Source organism: Pan paniscus, chromosome 19 (assembly GCF_029289425.2).
Source record: "Pan paniscus chromosome 19, NHGRI_mPanPan1-v2.0_pri, whole genome shotgun sequence".
In the NCBI taxonomy this organism is placed as follows: Eukaryota; Metazoa; Chordata; class Mammalia; order Primates; family Hominidae; genus Pan; species Pan paniscus.
In genome coordinates this window covers 59,944,537-59,965,187 of record NC_073268.2, presented here as the reverse complement: position 1 = coordinate 59,965,187, position 20,651 = coordinate 59,944,537, and the positions used below count along the sequence as shown (strand labels likewise).

Here is a 20,651-nt window from a genome sequence, read left to right as displayed (position 1 = left end):
TTATATACATATAAGAGTGAAGGTAAAAGCATAAATGAAAAGATATGTGATACAATAGAACCATTTACCAAAACACACAATAAGCAAATTGAGATAGAAGAAATTGGGGCAAAAATAGCAACATTGAAGGCAGGAAAATAGATTAAATTCAAGATATATAACGTCCAAAAATCAATAAAAGATAAGCAACAAGCTAAAATAAAAAAATAGTTTGAACATAAAATTTACAAAATAACCATTTTTAAAAAATTTTTTTACAATTTTTTAATAGAGACAAGGTCTCACTATGTTGCCTAGGCTGGTCTCAAACTCCTAGGCTCAAGCAATACTCCCACCTTAGCCTCCCTAAGTGCTGGAATTACAGAAGTGAGCCACTGCTTCCAGCTAGTAACCATATTTAAAGCATGATACTGCTCAAAATCTAATAGCACTATTCATTAATAACAATAAAAAGGAATACATTTTCCAATGTTGACAAAGATTTGGGAAAACATACATCTATATAGCATTTCTGAGGGTGTAAGTTAGTTCAACTTTGGAAAAGTATTTTGGCAAAATATACAAATCTATCAAACCTTTAAAAATGCTCGCCTGTTTTTACCCAAAAATTCTGCTTCTAATCATTTGTATTTTTAAAATAATTGGACTAAAGATTTAACTATAAGAATGTTTGGTCAGGAGTTTGAGACCAGCCTGGCCAACACAATGAAATGAAACCCCCTCTCTACTAAAAATACAAAAATTAGCCAGGTGTGGTGGCATCCACCTGTAGTCCCAGCTACTTGGGAGGCTGAAGCAGGATAATCGCTTGAACCTGGGAGATGGAGGTTGCAGTGAGCTGAGACCATGCCATTGCACTCCGGCCTGGGTGACAGAGTGAGACTCTGTCTCAAAAAAAAAAAATATATATATATGTATACTTATATACATACATATGTATAATATATATGTATACTTATATACATACATATGTATAATATATGTATACTTATATACATACATATGTATTATATATGTATACTTATATACATACATATGTATAATATATATGTATACTTATATACATACATATGTATAATATATATGTATACTTATATACATACATATGTATAATATATATGTATACTTCTATACATACATATGTATAATATATGTATACTTCTATACATACATATGTATAATATATGTACACTTCTATACATACATATGTATAATATATATGTATACTTCTATACATACATATGTAAAATATATATGTATACTTCTATACATACATATGTATAATATATATGTATACTTCTATACATACATATGTATAATATATATGTATACTTCTATACATACATATGTATAATATATATGTATACTTATATACATACATATGTATTATATATGTATACTTATATACTACATATGTATATATATGTATACTTATATAATACATATGTATTATATATGTATACTTATATGCTACATATGTATATATGTATACTTATATACATACATATGTATAATATATATGTATACTTATATACATACATATGTATAATATATGTATACTTCTATACATACATATGTATTATATATGTATACTTATATACATACATATGTATAATATATGTATACTTATATACATACATATGTATAATATATATGTATACTTATATACATACATATGTATAATATATGTATACTTATATACATACATATGTATAATATATATGTATACTTATATACATACATATGTATAATATATATGTATACTTATATACATACATATGTATAATATATATGTATACTTATATACATACATATGTATAATATATGTATACTTATATACATACATATGTATAATATATGTATACTTATATACATACATATGTATAATATATGTATACTTATATACATACATATGTATAATACATATGTATACTTATATACATACATATGTATAATACATATGTATACTTATATACATACATATGTATAATACATATGTATACTTATATACATACATATGTATAATACATATGTATACTTATATACATACATATGTATAATACATATGTATACTTATATACATACATATGTATAATATATATGTATACTTATATACATACATATGTATATATATATGTATACTTATATACATACATATGTATAATATATATGTATACTTATATACATACATATGTATAATATATATGTATACTTATATACATATATATGTATAATATATGTATACTTATATACATACGTATATAATAATATATATATATTTTTTCACTGAATTGTAAATAGTGATTACCTCTGAGTTGAATGATCAAATTATGGACAATATACTGCAATTTATTTTCCTTTGTGCTTTTCTGTGTATTTTGATTTTTCTGTGTGTATTTTTTTATAATATGAGTATATACTAAGTATTAGATTAATAAGGATTTTAAATATTCTATTTAGCTCTTAAAAATCAAAATGAAGGGCTTTTATGTCCCAAAATGAATTAATCATCTTAGCTCCTAAGTTCATGTTTTCTTTAATATTTTATCTTGGAACCCGCAAGCCAGAAAGCTGAGGATTATGCTCATCTCCACCTCTGCCTGGGCACCTCAAGATCTCCTAAGACCCACATTCCATTCGTTTCACTTCCATTCACATCTGACATCCTTCTCACCACACCCTTCGTATATAATAAGCTTATTTGTGGTTGGAAAGATCCCTTAGCTGGTGCTGTCTGTTCCAATAACTGCTTAGATACTTTCTGCCTTCCTTTCACACCAAGGGTGGACCTACCAGCTCAGCATTTCACTTGCGGCTTCCCATTACCAGCTGTGTCATGGTAATCTGTCAAGCCTCAGAGCCACAGAAGTTTAGAATGAAAAAGAACATATGGATTATCTTGCTCTGCCGCTAAATTATCTCAAAAGAAGAAACTGGAGGTCAGAGATGCAAAATGACTCCCCAACCTCACAGCTAATTCCTGTCTGGAACCCAGTCTCCCCTAGTCTTCACCACCTCAAACCTCAAATTCATTCATTTCTTAGTAGAAGCCAGGCATTCTCGTCTGGCCTCTTGCAGCCCTAACAACAAAGGGGTTTGCACAATAAAAACACTGGTAAGATTTGGGGTGCAAACTCTGGCTTTTAGCTGAACTTGCTACGTGGCTGCAGCTGAGCCATAAAGTCATCTGGTCTTGGCTGCCCTCTTAACTCAAATTTGCAAAGTAAAGTAGTAAAGTATAACAGAAGCTTCCTTTGATTTAAGGCTGCTGGGGGAGAGAGCCTTGAGTTAGGAACAGAGATCCGAGTTGTTTATTTAAATAAATGAATGGAACTTTAACAGAACAGCTAATAAACAAATCCACAAGGTCATGCCAGGCTCCCTGGGACCCGAGGTGTTGGGTCTGAAATCCAGCCAAAGAGACCAACACATCACTTTGGCCTCCCAGAGGTCTCCAGTGGTCTCCAGGGTCCCAGTGGGGCCTTGGGTTTGGAATGGCTTCTGAGAAGCCAGGCCTGGGGCTGGGGGGTGGGGGGTGCTGGCAGTAAGGGGCAGCTTTAGTTTACCTACCCTCTAGAAGGAGGCGAAGCCCAGGGACACTGCCAGCTGGGAAAACCAGTGCCCCACAGCACTGAGGTCCACCCAGCTCCTCTTCTCAGACCACAGATTTGAATTTTAATGTTTTAACCCTTTAGATATGATTTATAATTTAGGTTTGCATATTGACGTCCTATTGGCAAGCTGACCTTAGAATGACTCCCGGCCCTATCAAGGAACTTTCTCCTTGAAACTTCTATCCCCACTTCCCTTCTATGTAGAAGCATCTTCCTTCTTTTCTCTCCCTCTTATATTTCAAGATCCTGTCCAGAAGCAACGTCCTTCATGTTGCCTTTGCTTAACAACCCAAAGTGAACTTTATCTCTTCTGTTTCCCTGAAGGACGTGGTTGGCCCTCGGAACTCTGGCTGCCATTGTAATGAGCTTTCTCATATGGTAGAGATCTAGACACAATTTTCTTTTCCCTGTATGCTTTGCCCTTAATAAAAGTAAAAAGATACAATCAAACAAAGAAAACCTAAGCATGTGGCAGAGAGCAATTGTCATCAAAGAGGCCATGAGGGAAGTAGAGATGTGTTACCACTTTCTGGGACATTATGGTCTGTCTACACTCACAAAATGAGTGCTAGATGTTGCTTTGTTTTGTTTTTGGCAAGATAGGTGCATTTCAGGGCTTTCTTCCACTGCTTCTGCCTTTCAAAGCAAGCTGGGGAGCCCTGGCTGACGTAACAACTGCTTATGACTTTCCCTTGCGGTATTTTTTACTAAAGCAGTTTTACTAATAGGCTGTTTACAGTCATTTTCCTTTCACAGCTGGCCCTGGAGTGAAATGAAAACAAAAAAAAATGATACCCAGGGGTTTATCAATTTTTCTTCCTTATAAACTGTTAGCGTGTCTCAGCAGGAGAAGTTCACAATCCCCAATTTATAACTGTGTTCAGCAGGATTTGTCTGCCCAGATTGACTCACAACATGGAAAAAGCCCAGATCCCTCCAGGGGAGCTGGTGCCCCTTGCTGAGCCTGGCAGCCTCACTGCTGGGTCTGTGATGTGGCCAGGGGGCTGTGGCTCACGGGGCATCAGAGCTGTGCAGGGAGAAATGGAAACACCGTCCCAAAGTGGCTTTATGAAGATTCCAAAAGGGTAGAGGGGCTTTATTCCTCCTGCATATATTTACTTAAGTTTATTTTTAATATTTCCAAGGGGGGGAGAAAAAAAACCATGATCATGACATTTAGCATGCAAGAAGTAGGGGACAGCCCAACAGCAGTACCTAAAATCCCAAGCTAGAATAAGACAGTGAAGGGACAGAGACACAGAGAAGCAGGAAGGAAAAAAGTAAGAGGCAACAACTCAGATTTCTTCACTGATCAGATGGGGAAGAAAGACATAGCCAAACCTCATTTGGGTGGCACGTGGGAGAAGCTACCCAGATAAGCCATTGCTTTTAGGTTATGGTGAGTGAAAGGAAGGAGTTTGTGCAAACGATCATTTCATCCTTTCCATATACACTTGGTTAAATAATCAAGCCCATAGTTGTGATTCCCTTTAAGGGTACTTTTTTCATTCATTTAATGTTTTATTCACTTACTCATTCATCCAAACTGAGAGTCAACTAAAAGCTGGATAAGTCATAAAACAATCTCAGCTTCATGCAGCTTTCAATCAGTGGTAGACACGGACTTAAATAAATTATTCTACTAATGATCTGTATAATACAAGGAATCAAATCTAGACTCAGTTTACCTAGCTTAAGTAAGAAGAACATCCCTGCTGAGGTTCCATAGAATCTGAAACCTAAATGATGAAACAAGCCAGAAAAAAAGATAGAAAGACAGGTGATACATGGAAAAACGAAAATGTGAAAAATTCTAAGCTTGAAAGAAGCTTGTTGAGTTTGAAAAACAGTGAAAAGGCCAAAACAATCAGAGGATATAAGCAAAGGAAAAGGTGGCTTCGGAGTTAGCAAAGGATGGACCATCAGTGCCCTGCAGTCCACACTGAGGCTAAGGAAGGTTCTCCTAAAAATGAGAGAAGCTATTGGAAAGTTTTAAAGGATGGCAAGACATGATCAGCTATGCATATTAGGAAGATTATTCTACCTGATCTATGGAAAATGAATCAAAGAGAAAAAAAACGACCAGTAGTTTAGTATGGCCTTCTAGGTAAAGAAATGGTGGTTTATTTTAGGATCCCAGCTTGGGCTAAGGTGATTGCAATGGAGAGGAAGAGGATGGAGATTAAATACGGTTTTTTTTTTTTGTTTTTTTTTTTGGGAAATAGAATTGACAAGACTTGCTGATAGAAGGGATACGCTTTTTCTGGGATGAGTAACCAAGTAGATGAAGGTGTTACTTCCTCTAATCAGCACCTATTTCCCACTTCCCCAAACTCACTTGGAGCTGACAAGTTATATGAAGCTTCTGTCTCTCCAGTCTCACCTTCAACCCACCATTCACCTCTCTATGATTACCCCTAATCCCAGCCTCTCCACTTATCAGCTCTGTGTCTTTGGCAAGATATTTAGTCCCATGAGCTTGAGAGTCCTCATCTGTAAAATGTGGGACAGTCAAGAGAATTAAATGAGATCATATCTGCAGAGCTCCTGGAACACAGAAGGCATTCAATAAATGCATGTTTATTTCCTCCCTGCTTCCCCTTCTTAGCTCTGGCCTTCGAGATCTTAAATTTGGTACTTCACGTTCCCAAATATAACCTTTTAGCTGGCTCCTTCTCTCATTCTCCATCCGACACAAATTTGTTCTTCCACCTCATCCAGATAAATATTCACTTATTAACTCCATCCATCTAGCTAATTCCATTTTCCATGTCTGTTCTACTCAACTTTCAATACTTGTTTTTGACCTCACGGTTATTTACAACCTGTGTGTACAATACCTCCCTGTTCCCTGGTGGGAGACACAGTAAAGTGGCTGAAGTTGGGGACACAGGTTGTGTGCTTAGGAAATAAAAAGATGTTGTGGGTCAAAGGCAGGGCAGGCAAGGATGCTGTCTGGTGCTGGAGTCAATTCAGAAGCTAAAAACCAGAGCCAGGCAAGCTGTTAGGTGAATGGAGGCAGACACAACTTGCCAGAGATAAGGGGTCTTGAAAGGAAAGCAAAGGCCTGCCTCAGACAGGAAACCTCTCATTCCCTCCTCTGTCACTGTTGCGGCTGGATCCAACCATGGCCTTCCTCCTCACCCTTGCTAACTGCATTCCCAGGATCATGGACTCATTCCTGTAGCCTCTGCTGACATTAGCACACCAGACAGCAGGATTCATGCAGGCATGTGGTCTGGCTTCTAATAGAGACATCCAACCTGCACTTGCTTGCCTCTGAGAGTGCTAATGTCTCCTTTCCTTCCCAGCATTAAAAATATTTTAAATTAAGCAGGAAGTTGAAACTAGTTTATCTCTCAGAGTCCTTCCAGTTCAAGGAGTTTTTGTGTTCAACAGAATGAGCTTGATTTTACTTCATTTGAAATATATTTATTGAATAAATAGTAGTTGCACATGGTAAAATAAAAACAGCCTAAAAGAGTGTATGCTAAACACCTTCACTTACCTTCCTCATATGCAATTGCTGTAACAAGTTGTGTGTGTGTCTGTGTGTGTGTGTGTATGAGTGTGAATGTTTCCAGAAATATTTTAACCATTTAAAAGCATAAGTGGCTGAGCACCTATCCCCTTCACTTGTATCTTCAATCATGAAGCCCCCACTGCCTTGGTCTGATTGATCGTGTCCCCACAAAATTCATATATTAAAATCCTAACCATCACTGTTATAATATCAGGAAGTGATGCCTTTTGGAAGGCGTTTAGGTCATAAGTGCAGAGTTTTCATAAATGAGATCAGTGCCCTTATAAAAGAGGCTCAAGAGAGATTTCTCATTCCTTCCACCATGTGAGGCTATAATGAGAAGATGTCCATCTTTGAAGAATGGGCCATCACTAGACACTGAGTTTGCTGGTACCTTGATCTTGGACTTTCTAGTCTCCAGAACTGTTGTTTATAAGCATCCAGTTTATGGAATTGTGTTGAAGTAGCCTAAACAGACTAAGACACCCACTCTTTCCCAACCCCCATTTATAGAATAAATCTATTGTTCTTTTGTGTTCTCAACAGGCTAAGTATAGACTTCTATTATAGTTTCTATAATGCTTTTCTGCCTCTGTCTTACTTCCCATGTGAAAAAATATGAACAAAATAATAAAAGTAACCCAAAGAAAGTAAAAGGCAGAAATTATAAGGATAGCAGCAAGAATTAATGATATAGAAAACAGCCCCCCAAAAATGTTCTCACTAATCTGCAAAACCAAAGTCTGCTCCTTGTAAAGACCAATGGACTAGATAAGTCTTTGGTAGGTCTGACTAAGGGGAAAAGAAAGACAAAAGTAAGACTTACTTAAAAAAAAAAAAGGTGGTATTATGTCAGCTATACAGGAGACTTATGAATTGTGAGGCTATCTTGCAACACTTTATGCCAACAAATTTCAAACTCTAGGTGAAATAAATGACTTCCTTCCTAGGAAAACAAATTATTCAAGAAAAAGTATAAATCTTGAATATACTAATAACCATACAAAAAACCAAGAAAGTAATCACAGATTTGCCACTAAAGACTCTGGACCCATGAGTCTGTTCAAGGAACAGACAATTTCATGTCATATAGCATATTCTACAGCATAACAAAAGATAGAAAATTTCTCCACTAAATCTATAAAAATAGTACATTTTAAAAAGTAGGCTAGTATCACATACATAGACTGAAAAGTTTTAAATGAATTCACATATCAAATCCAACCATTTAAAAATAGAATGTCAACATGGCTTACCTTATTTATCACTGGGCAATCCACTAATAAAATTCACCACATAGGCTGATTAAAATAGAAAAAATATATGCTAAATTTAAAAGATGCCAAAGAGAACATTTAATAAAATTCATCATGCTTTCTCATTAAAAAAATACTTTAATAATATCATTTTTATCACAATAAAATATCTTCATCTTCTAAAGCATAGTTACCAAATCCTACAGCAAACATCTTGCTTAATGGTGAAATATCAGAGGAAGTCTTACTACTTAGGAACAAGACAAGGATTTCCATTATCATTGCCATGAGAGATATTAGCCAATGTAATAAGACAAGAAAAAAAAAGAGTTTTAACTATTGCAAAGGATGGCCTCAACTGCTCAACTCTCTAATTTTTACAATCCTCTACCAAGGAAATCTAAGAGAAGTCATTTTAAAAAAAACCATTATAATAAATAAGATAACTCAACAAAATGGCCAAATAGAAAAACAACATACCAAAACCATTTTTTGTATTCAGGAAAATAAAAAATATAGAGAATAGTAATAAAACAAGTATGTACATATCTTTACAATGTGCAAGATGTAGCTCTAAGTGTTTTACACAGGTTAACCAATTTTGTCCTCACAACCACCCTAGGAGTAAAGTATCATTATTGCCACCATGTTCAGAGGGGAGGAACTAAACCACAGCAAAGTAAAGCAATGTGCCTGGGATCATGCAGCAAATAAGTGGCAGAGCCATGGTATGAACTGAGGGAGTCTGGTCACAGGTTTTATGCTATGGAAATGAATGCAGAATGAAGACCTTATTATAAGTTTTCTGAAAAATACAAGAAGAATTTCTGTCAGATTAGCAAAAATGTTTCAAATTATATAAAATCAAGTGATGTGATCATTGAAGGATTCAGAGTCTCCTCTATGCTGTTACTTGAACTATAAACAGATGAAACTTTTCTGAAGGCAATTTATAGTATCTGTCAAAACTGAAAATAAATTAGAAATTTTATACCCTATATATCTTTGTGTATAAGATTACTTATTAAAAATTGTTGAAAATAGCATAAAATAGACCACAAGAAAAGTCCATCAATAGGGTAGTCTTGAAATAGAGCATTCTATATCTTTGCTATAAAATATGATGGAGCTTTGAAAAGGAATATGAAATGGAAAAATCACCAAGACATATTTTCAGATGAACAAAGCAAACTATAGGACAATACTATAGGACATACTAGGGCCCTAACTGTGTTTTTTAAAGATGTAATATATACCCGTATGTGTAACTGTACACAGCAAAGGGACTGAGAACAATGATCCAACCTGTTAACAGCAATGACTACTGGGAAAATGATTGAGATAGTGACAGAGATAAATGGGGGCTGTCAGGGTTTTTGTTAAACAATTTTATATTGTTTGAATCTCACATAAAAGGTATATATTTATAAATTTAAATGTTTGTTATTAAAAAGAAAAAAAAGTAGAAAATGCAATATTACTTTCAAAACCAGAGTAAAAAAAATGTTGGCTGGGTGGGGGCAGAGGGGATTCCTTTGACTAAAGAATGCATGCAAGCACAAATGCACATTTTCCTATCTTTTTGTAAAAGGAGTGAGTCTTCTGTATCACGAGTCACTAATGGAAAAAAAAAAAGGATTGAGTGTCTTGGAGATAAGATAGTTTGGGGCTGGGCATGGTGGCTAACACCTATAATGCCAGAACTTTGGGAGGCCGAGGCAGGTGGATCACAAGGTCAGGAGATCAAGACCATCCTGGCCAACATGGTGAAACCCTGTCTCTACAAAAAATACAAAAATTAGCTGGGCGTGCCTGTTATCCTAGCTACTCGGGAGGCTGAGGGAGGAGAATCACTTGAACCAGGGAGTCGTAGGTTGCAGTGAGCTGAGATTGTGCCACTGCACTCCAGCCTGGCGACAGAGCAAGACTCTGTCTCAAAAAAAAAAAAAAAAGAAAAAAGAAAAAAGATAATTTGGAAATGTTCATTCGTTTGACCACTTCTACCAATACTTAATAAAATAAGGGGAACAAATTCTGTCCTACCTTATTCTCACACAGAAGAATGTGAGAAGCCCTGGAAAGAGAATTAACTGAACCATCTTATAAGAATGGAGAACAGAGTCCGCTTCATATTAGTCAGCAAAATGAATAAGAATTGTAGACTTGTGAATGAGGAGCCCTCTAGCCTTCCTCTAGAGAAGTGATTCATATAAAAATATAAAAAAGAAGAAAGAGAAGTGATTCAATGCTCTGCCTCAGAAGACATTGGAAAGCTGAAAGTAGAAGACTATGTGTTTGTGTTGGCAGGGAGAGACTGGCATTCCAGGAGACTGGTCATTTTAAATATAGCATCACTCATAGCTTGCAGAAAATGCTATCTCTGCTTCCAGGCTTCAGCAACACAGTGCCATGTCAGGTCAGGGGACAAGAGTTAGTATTTAGGAGGAGGCAATGGTGACAGTGAAAAAAGCAGAAGACAAAGAAATGAGTGCATAGCTTGATCGTTAGTGGTGTGGGCTCTGGGAACATTTGACTGGTGCTTAATCCTGGCTCCAAAACCCAAAAGTTCTGTGACCTTGGGCAAATCGTATAATTTTTACCCAGTTTACTTACTTGTAAAATGGTGATAAAACAATAGTAATTATTTTTGTATAGTTTTTCTGTGAGTAATAGATGAAATAATCTTGTAAAACCCTCAGCAGAATGTCTGGAACATAGTAAATATTCAACATATATTAGGTATTATTAATAATAACACTATGTAGAAAAATAGGAAGAATAAAGAAGACCTACTATTTGATAACACAACAGGGTGATTGTAGTTGATAATTACTTAATTGTGCATTAAAAAATAACTAAAAGAGTATAATTTGATTATTTGTAACAAACGGTAAATTCTTAAAAGGATGGATACCCCATTCTCCATGATGTGATTATTACACATTGCATGCCTATATCAAAACATCTCATGTGCCCCCTAAATATATAAACCTACTGTATATCCATAAAAACTAAAAATAAAAATTTAAAATAATAATATGACCACTTTGGCTGGGCACGGTCGCTCACACTTGTAATCCCAGAACTTTGGGAGGCTGAGGCAGATGGATCACAAGGTCAGGAGATCGAGATCATCCTGGCCAACATGGTGAAACCCTGTCACTACTAAAAATACAAAAATTAGCTGGGTGTGGTGGCACGCACCTGTAGTCTCAGCTACTTGGGGAGGCTGAGGCACGAGAGAATCGCTTGAACCTAGGAGGCAGAGGTTGCAGTGAGCTGAGATGGTGCCACTGTACTCCAGCCTGGCAACAGGGCGAGACTCCGTCTCAGAAAAAAAAAAAAAAAGAATATGACCACTTTAAGGACTAGAAATGACACCACTTTTGGAATTTGGTCTCTAACTTTTGGTCATTTTTGCTTATTTGTAGGGCATATTCCAGTGCTCCTGGAGAAGTACATGGGTATTAGGGGTGACCCGGAAGATGCTTGCCAGCTGGGCACAACCTCAAGCTGTGGTGTCCAGTCCAGTAGCCACTAGTGGCAGGGGTTACTGAGAAACTGATCTGTGGCTGGTCCAATGTGAGATGTGCTGTTGGCATCAAATATGCTCTGGATAGTGAAGGCGTCACATGAAAGAAAAGACTGTAAAACATCTCAACAATTTTCATATTATTTACATGTTGAAATGATAATATGTTAGATACATTGTGCTAACTAGATTACTAAAATTACTTTTGTCTGCCTCATTTTAAATTGTTTAAGTGGCTACCAGAAAGTGTTTAATTATGTTTTCATTGGACAGCACTGGGCTGATGCCCTGTCAAATCCTCTAGGTCTTGTTATATCCTGTCCTGCTGTACCTATATTTCCTATTAAATGCATCTTCAGCATTTTTGAAACATTTTTGTGTACACTTCCTTGGGTTTCTGGAAAGGTTGGTGAGAAGACATTATTTTCTGCATTACAAAGATAGAGAAATTGAAAATTAATGTGATTCATCCAAAGACATTCTCCAAGTAACACATACCAATGTGGAAAAAAAATTAATTAGAACAGAAGGCCTCATCATAGAAAGTAGCTGTCTTCCTCTACCTCCCTGTCCCCTTCCTTGGAGGAACTTTATACATGTGTGCATACTTTTTTTTGTAGGGCTATTGGTTTTCTCAGTATTACCCACACAGCTCCTGTTGACTCTGAACATTTTATTTCAAGATATTTTATGGTATAACACCTGCCTTCACCAGAACAACTCGTAGTCCATCAAAGTGGTGGCCTCAGTTATCTGAGCATAGTCTCCAGCTTATAACAAGAACTTAGGATTATTTTCAGAATAAAAGTGGAATAATTACTGATAAAGTAACAAATATTCAACAACAGGTTTCTTTTTCCATAGTGAGATCTTTTGTGGGCACCATAGCTGCCCTAAGGTTTGCAGCACAGGGTAATAGAAGTACGAATGTCCCTGTTAGAATCAGGATTTCCCCAACTTTTTGAACCAGGGATTCTTTTTGGGAAAAAAAAATATGGCCTTTCTAAAGTCCAGCATCAATATATCAAAGGTAAAAAGAGCCAAAGATCATATATAGCACCTATAATATGAACTACAGGAAAGATTAACTTGTGAGTGGACAGGCTTTTTCTGTAAAGAGCTAGATAGTGTTTTAGGTTTTGTGGGCCAAACAGTACCCGTTGCAACTACTCAACTCTACTGTTGTTGCACAAACACGGGCATAGATAATACATAAATGAATGGGCATGGCTGTGTTCCAATAAAACTTTATTTATCAAAACAGTCAGAGGGCCAGTTTTGTCCAACAACAGCAGTTTGCAAACCCTTGGATGAAAGATTTCAGTGAAACCATGCCCAAATGACAAAATACCTATAAAATTTGCACAAGAAAAGGAAATGCATATTAACATTCAGTGGCATTATTCATAAACTCCAGTAACACAGGAATATCATGGAAGAAGAAATGCAGGATAAATCAAGATTGAGAGAAGATGCCTGGATTTTTATGACGCAGTGTTGATAGTGTGATGGCAGCATTGGTGAGGGGCATCATGGTAGGATTGACTTGAGATGTTTGGTGGAGAAGGGAGACAAAGGGTAACCAGAGGAGGCTGACAATCCTGATGTAAGTTTTTTTTTGCCCTCCACCATGGAGAAGACGTGTATATGTTTAACAGGAATGATTAAACCATCAGGGAAGCTAGAGACCAAGGTATCATAAAGAGGTTGAAAGGTTTGCCTGCACAAGGAGAAGTATCATTTTTTATTTTAAGAGAGGAATGAGAGTTGAGTTGTCCCCAGTCCCTCAGTTACAATTTGTTTCTATTTTTAATGCTTTCATGGCACGTTGATCTTCACCATTTCCCTCCTATATCATCTTCAGCCTTGCATCTTCATCTGTATGTTGGCCTTTCATTCTGGAGGGAAAGGGACCATGTCAATCATCTTTCCATCTTTGTATTTGGTAACCTCCAAAGAGAAGGTGCTCAATATCATTTCCACTTGAATTACAGATGAGAAACAAGGAAGCATCACATTCTCGACTGTATTACAGTATCAGGCCTATAGGGCTGCTTTATTCCCAGGACTTATCTTTAAGTTAAATTAAAAGGCATCTTAACTTAAGAGGTCACCTGGCAAGATGCTGGCCTACGAAGTGACCAGATGAGCATGACATAGAGCAGACAGCAGTTATCCGCTCTGAGCATCTGCAGTCAAAGTATAAATGGAGATGGCCGATTTTCCTGAATAGAGCTGGGTTTGTGTTCAAGATAAATGGCCAGGCAAGGTGAGGTTTGATGATGAATGAATTGGGATTAGCATTGCAAGTGTGATGGAGAAAATCTTTCTATTCCCAGCACTTAAAATCATTACTCTTGGTGAACATCTGCCATAATTAATCAATTCTCTCCTGTGTTTGCTCAGGGAACACTGTTTGGACCTCAGTTTGAGCACTGATTTGAGTCTACCTTCTTGATCCATAGATGCATAAAGTCTGTCTTTCCACTGGCCTGTGATCCCTTTGAGAACAGGGATTATTTTAATTAATGTTTGTATCACAGTGGTAACTCCAAAATTTCCCTACAGCACCACACACACACACGCACACACACACACATCCGTGTGTGTGCTATATAGAAATACATACATTTCCACATAGAATATAGAAATGCGTATATTTCCACATAGAATATAGAAATGCGTATATTTCCACATAGAATATAGAAATGCGTATATTTCCACATAGAATATAGAAATGCGTATATTTCCACATAGAATATAGAAATGCGTATATTTCCACATAGAATATAGAAATGCGTATATTTCCACAGAGTATAGAAATGCGTATATTTCCACATAGAATATAGAAATGCTTATACTTCCACATAGAATATAGAAATGCGTATACTTCCACATAGAATATAGAAATGCGTATACTTCCACATAGAATATAGAAATGCGTATATTTCCACATAGAATATAGAAATGCGTATATTTCCACATAGAATATAGAAATGCGTATGTTTCCACATAGAATATAGAAATGCGTATGTTTCCACATAGAATATAGAAATGCGTATGTTTCCACATAGAATATAGAAATGCATATGTTTCCATATAGAATATAGAAATGCGTATGTTTCCATATAGAATATAGAAATGCGTATGTTTCCATATAGAATATAGAAATGCGTATGTTTCCATATAGAATATAGAAATGCGTATGTTTCCACATAGAATATAGAAATCATATGTTTCTATATAGAATATAGAAATACATATAACCAGTGCTATATAGAAATACACACACACACGTATATAGAAGTACATATATTTCTACACAGAATATAGAAATACATATATTTCTACACAGAATATAGAAATACATATATTTCTACACAGAATATAGAAATACATATATTTCTACACAGAATATAGAAATACATATATTTCTACACAGAATATAGAAATACATATATTTCTACACAGAATATAGAAATACATATATTTCTACACAGAATATAGAAATACATATATTTCTACACAGAATATAGAAATACATATATTTCTATATAGAATATAGAAATACATATATTTCTATATAGAATATAGAAATACATATATTTCTATATAGAATATAGAAATAAATATAACCAGTGCTATATAGAAATACACACACACGTGTGTGTGTGTGTATTTCTATATAGCACTGGTTTGGGGAGGGACAATCTATGGTTTGGGGAGTGGCCAGGTGTTATAAGAAAAGTGTCTGGCTTGTGTTTGCGTTATAGACTCATTTTTACTTAGATTTTATGTTTTTTTTAGGTAGCTTTAGGTGGTAGATGATGGAAGAGTAGTAAATCTCTGGTGAGGCATCAGTGCACCAGAAGAGTCCCTAAAATGCCTTGTACAAAATTGGTCTAATTGAGTATGTTGACATTTTGCTTGAATTTCTTTAAAATGTTAGGGGAATGGAGGAAATGCTCATCCAACCCAACTTTATCTTGTGAAGACTTGTTGTGCTTACAAGACATATTTTAATCAGTTCTGACAACCATTCCCTTCTAAGGATGGTGGATTCTATTTACAGGGGCCTGCCTTTAATGTTGCTGAGGGTGGGTATGTAGTTTAGGATTGAGTGTTTGGGCATGGCTGAGTCACTTTGCACAATAAAAGGAAGAGGCATGATGGTGCATGCTAAGGACTGAATTCATGTTGAAGCTCTAACCCCCAGTGTGACTGCATTTGGAGATGGGGTGACTAAGGAGGTAATTAAGTTTAAATAGATCATAAGGGTGGGGCCCTGATCTGATAGGATTAGCATCCTCTAAGAATACAAACTAGTGACCATTGATGGGCAGAAAGAAAGTGTGCACATATCCCCTAAAAAATATATACGCACACATACACACATACACACACATCTATCCTCTGGTGACATGATTAAAAATGGATTTTTAAGGGCAGAAATGTATAAAGAACATTTAAATCTATTTCTGGGCTGGGCACAGTGGCTCATGCCTATAATCCAGCACTTTGGGAGGCTGAGGCAGGTGGCTCACCTGAGGTCAAGAGTTCAAGACCAGCCTGGCCAACATGGTGAAACCTCGTCTCCACTAAAAATACAAAAATTAGCCAGGTATGGTGATGGGCGGCTGTAGTCCCAGCTACTCGGGAGGCTGAGGCAGGAGAATCGCTTGAAACCAGGAGGCGGAGGTTGCAGTGAGCCAAGATTGCACCACTGCACTCCAGCCTGGGCGACAGAGCAAGACTCCATCTCAAAAAAAAAAAAATCTATTTCTAGCAAGATGTACAATGTAATCCACCTGCTGCACACATAGTGACCAGAAGCACAAAGATTTTTGCTCCTAGTGTGAAAGGGCAGAGTTGATGCAGAGAAGTAACAACTCAGCCAGGGACTACATTTCCCAGCCTCCTTGCATCTAGGTGGGTCTGTATGGCTAGTTATTGCAAATAGACTCTGGGTTAAGCAAGGTATGACTTTGCAGAATGAAGATATCAAGTCTCAGATGCTTGATCCTTTAGGTCAGAGGTAGGCAAACATTTTACCAAGGGCTAATAATACATATTTGTAGGCTTTCTGGGCCATACAGTCTCTATTGCAAGTAATACTCAACTTTGCCTTTCAGCAAAAAGTCATCCATAGAAAATGGATAAACAGGCCGGGCACAGTGGCTCATGCCTGTAATCCCAGCACTTTGGGAGGCTGAGGCGGGCGGATCACCTGAGGTCAGGAGTTTCAGACAAGCCTGGACAACATGGTGAAACCCCATCTCTACTAAAAATACAAAAAATATGAGCCGGGCGTGGTGACAGGCACCTGTATTCCCAGCTACTCAGGAGGCTGAGGCAGGGGAACTGCTTGAACCAGGGAGGTGGAGGTTGCAGTGAGCCGAGATCACGCCACTGCACTCCAGCCTAGGCAACAGAGTGAGACCCTGTCTAAAAAAAGTACAAACAAATAAGCGTGGCTGCGTTTCAAAAAAAACTACTTATAGATATTGAAATCTGAATTTCATTTAGTTTTCACATGTCACAAACTATTCTTCCTTTTATTTTTTCAACCACTGAAAAATATGAAAATCACTATTAGCCCAGAAGCTATACAACAACTGGCAGTGGGCTGAATTTGGTTGCTGGGCGTTAGTTTGCTGACCTTGCTCTAATTGCTGTCTTTTCTCACACTCTATCACAGTACCTGACTCCGAAGATCTTCTGGAGGACTCTGAGGACCCAGGACACAGTGGGCTGACAAGATGAAAGGAGAATCACCCAGGTAAGCTGCTCAAGAGAACTGCCCAAGAAGGAAGATCTTTGAGTGAGCAAGAAATAAACCTTTATTTTTGTTTAGCCACTGAGATTTGGGGGTTGTTACAGGAGGTCATGTTGCTTATCCTAATAACCCCCCTTTGCCATCTCTTGCCTCGGTGACAGATTCAATTAATTCTATATTGTTCACTAGGTTTTGTGGAGCTTAAGAAGGCCCAGAAGGGAATGGCAAATACCTGGGCTATAATAATTTGTGTTAATTACTTTCTACATCAAAGTATTCTTGATATAGTTGAGAGTCTTTGGGAATGAGAAGACCATACTAAATCTTGCCTGGACTGCATCCAAAGGCTTTTTCTTCTATTTCAAACTTATCTCCAATGAATATGTACTAACACCTCATTTATCCACACAATTGCCCCATCTCCTTGACTACCTGCTGTATTTCCGGCAGTAGTTATTTGAAATTCATTGCTATTTTTTTTCTCTAGTACATCCCTATCTGTTCCTCCATAAGTGAGCAGATTGTATCATTTTCTATGTATCTATGATTTGTTTTCCCAAGTCAGTTCCTCTATTAATTTGTCATCAGTCTCCTCATTTACTTAAAACACCTTTGCAGCACTGTGAAAGTTTTCCCCCTTTTTCCCTCTCTCCCTTGCAGAGAAGGAGGCTCCCTATCCCCTGGACAAGTGGATTTCATTCTGTCTCCCTCCCCGCACAACCTCAACAGCACCTTTAACCCCTCCACATCTTTGTTGCTGTTGTTGTTGTTGTTTGTTTTGAGACCAGGTCTCATCCTGCACCCAGGCTGGAGTGCAGTGGCACAATCATGGCTCACTATAGCCTTAACCTCCCAAGCCCAAGCTATCTTCCCACCTTACCCTCCTGAGTAGCTGAGACCACCGGCATGGCGCCACCATGCCTGGGTAATTTTTGTATGGTTGGTAAAGATGAGGTCTCTCTATGTTGCCCAGGCTGGTCTTGAACTCCTGAGCTCAAGCAATCCTCCCACCTCAGTCTCCCAAAGTGCTGAGATGACAGGCGTGAGCCACTGCACCCTGCCTAACCCTTCCACTTCTAATTGATTCTTTCCTTCTGCCTTCAATAATGCTATGATCATTCCTATCTTTAAAGTGGAAAAACTCTACTAACTTATCAAACCTATGACCTTTCAGAGATTAAGATTTTTGACCCAATGCTTGGTACACAGCCACCCTTTTTCATGTACTGCTGTTTTATTTTGCTGCCAATTATCAGTCTTACACCACTGCTGCAGATCTTGAGGTCACAGATGACTTCTTGGCTGGCAAATCAGTGGTTTTTCCTAACTCTTTAAGCCATCAGAACTCTGCAGTCCTTGACGTCTCGAAATACCATGTACCTTAGGTCTGGGGTAGTCCAACTTATTATGTACAACCTCAGAGATCCTGTATGAAGTTGCTCATTAGCCATTGATTCCCTGTATTTACAGGCCCAGAAGAAATGCTGTATTAGACATGAACTTGCGTGTTGATTCAGGCAAGAAAGAAGTCTGTGTGGATTGCTAGGGTCATCAGTCATCCAGCGTGCATATATGTACTCTTGTGAATTAAAGTGATGTAGACATTTAGCCACCTCTGACAAGGCCAACTGCTTCAAAAAGTAGAGGATAAAAATGGTTGAGAGCAGCAGAAATTCCAGATATAAGGAAAACAACAAAGTAACTTATCAATATACCGCTATCATAGTACTTACATATTATTTGATTAAATCAAATGAAATAACCAATATTCGACATTTTTGGCCCACAAAAACAGCAATTGGTCATATGGTTCAATTTACTATAGAAAGTACCTGTTTTTTCTCATAGGCTGCATTTAAAGATCTGAAACTTACTCATATTTTATTTCTAGAGCTTAGCATACAGTGGGGTCAATGCATGTTGAACTGAATCAGAATTCAGTTCATAATGTACACCAGAAAATTTGGGTTCAAGTCAGCTCTGCCACAATGGTCCATGCCAACTTAGATAAGTCACCTTCATCGGAGCCAGCTTTTCTCATCTGCAAAATAGGGGTTTCTGCACTGTCTTCCTCAAATATTTTTTGTAAGGATCAAATAGCATTGTATATATGGCAGCACTGTGTGATCTCTAAAAAGCTATATATCTTTACATAGTTTATATCTAGGATTCACTCATTATAGAAACTTAAAAACTAACATTGAAATGAGAATAAACTACCATTGTGGCTAGCTATGTTTTCCTATTTCATGGATGAATAACAGGATACTTACAAGGAATGTATCTCAGTTTACTCACACCTGTGATGTAGACCTACTCCTGGAACATGGATCTCCTGCTTACACCCTTTTTCTCTTCGAATTTTCCAGACCATTGACCTATTATAGTTGACCCTTGAACAATGCAGGGAATAAGGTCACCCATCCCCAGCACAGTTGAAAATCCACCTATAACTTTTGACTCTCCCAATACTTAGCCACTTGATAGTCTACTGTTGACTGGACACTTTACTGATAACACAAACAGTTGATTAACACATTTTTCATATGTTATATTATATTATATACCGTATTCTTACAATAAATTAAGCTAGAGTAAAGAAAACATATTAAGAAAATTGTGTGGAAATTATATTTACTATTCATTAAATGGAAATTTATCAACACAAGTGTCTCATCCTTGTTGTCTTCATGTTGAGTAGGCTGAGAAGGAGGAGGAAGAGAGGGGTTGGTCTTGCTGTTTCAGAGGTGGCAGAGTCAGAAGAGGTGGAGGAGGTGGAAGGGGAGGTAGGAGAATTGCACTTGGTGTAACTTTCATTGAAAAAAGATCTATGTATAAGTGGAAATCCGTGCGGTTCTAGAGTCAACTGTAGTTACACACACCTTTTTCAGGTAGGGCTTTTAAAAAACTGCACTAGTTTTATCTCCAACTGAAAACTTTTAGACCCTAA

The 20,651-nt window shown here is 37.1% G+C and overlaps 1 long non-coding RNA gene across 1 annotated transcript in view; it reads right to left on the bottom strand.

Moving 5' to 3' along the window:
• The window catches only part of LOC117976543 (uncharacterized), a 40,805-nt gene extending 26,043 nt beyond the window's left edge, over positions 1-14,762 (bottom strand). The window contains exon 1 of the long non-coding RNA XR_010110550.1: positions 8,394-14,762. This is a non-coding gene — a long non-coding RNA (uncharacterized LOC117976543). The remainder of the gene's footprint in view (positions 1-8,393) is intronic.
• Positions 14,763-20,651: the final 5,889 nt, after the last annotated feature.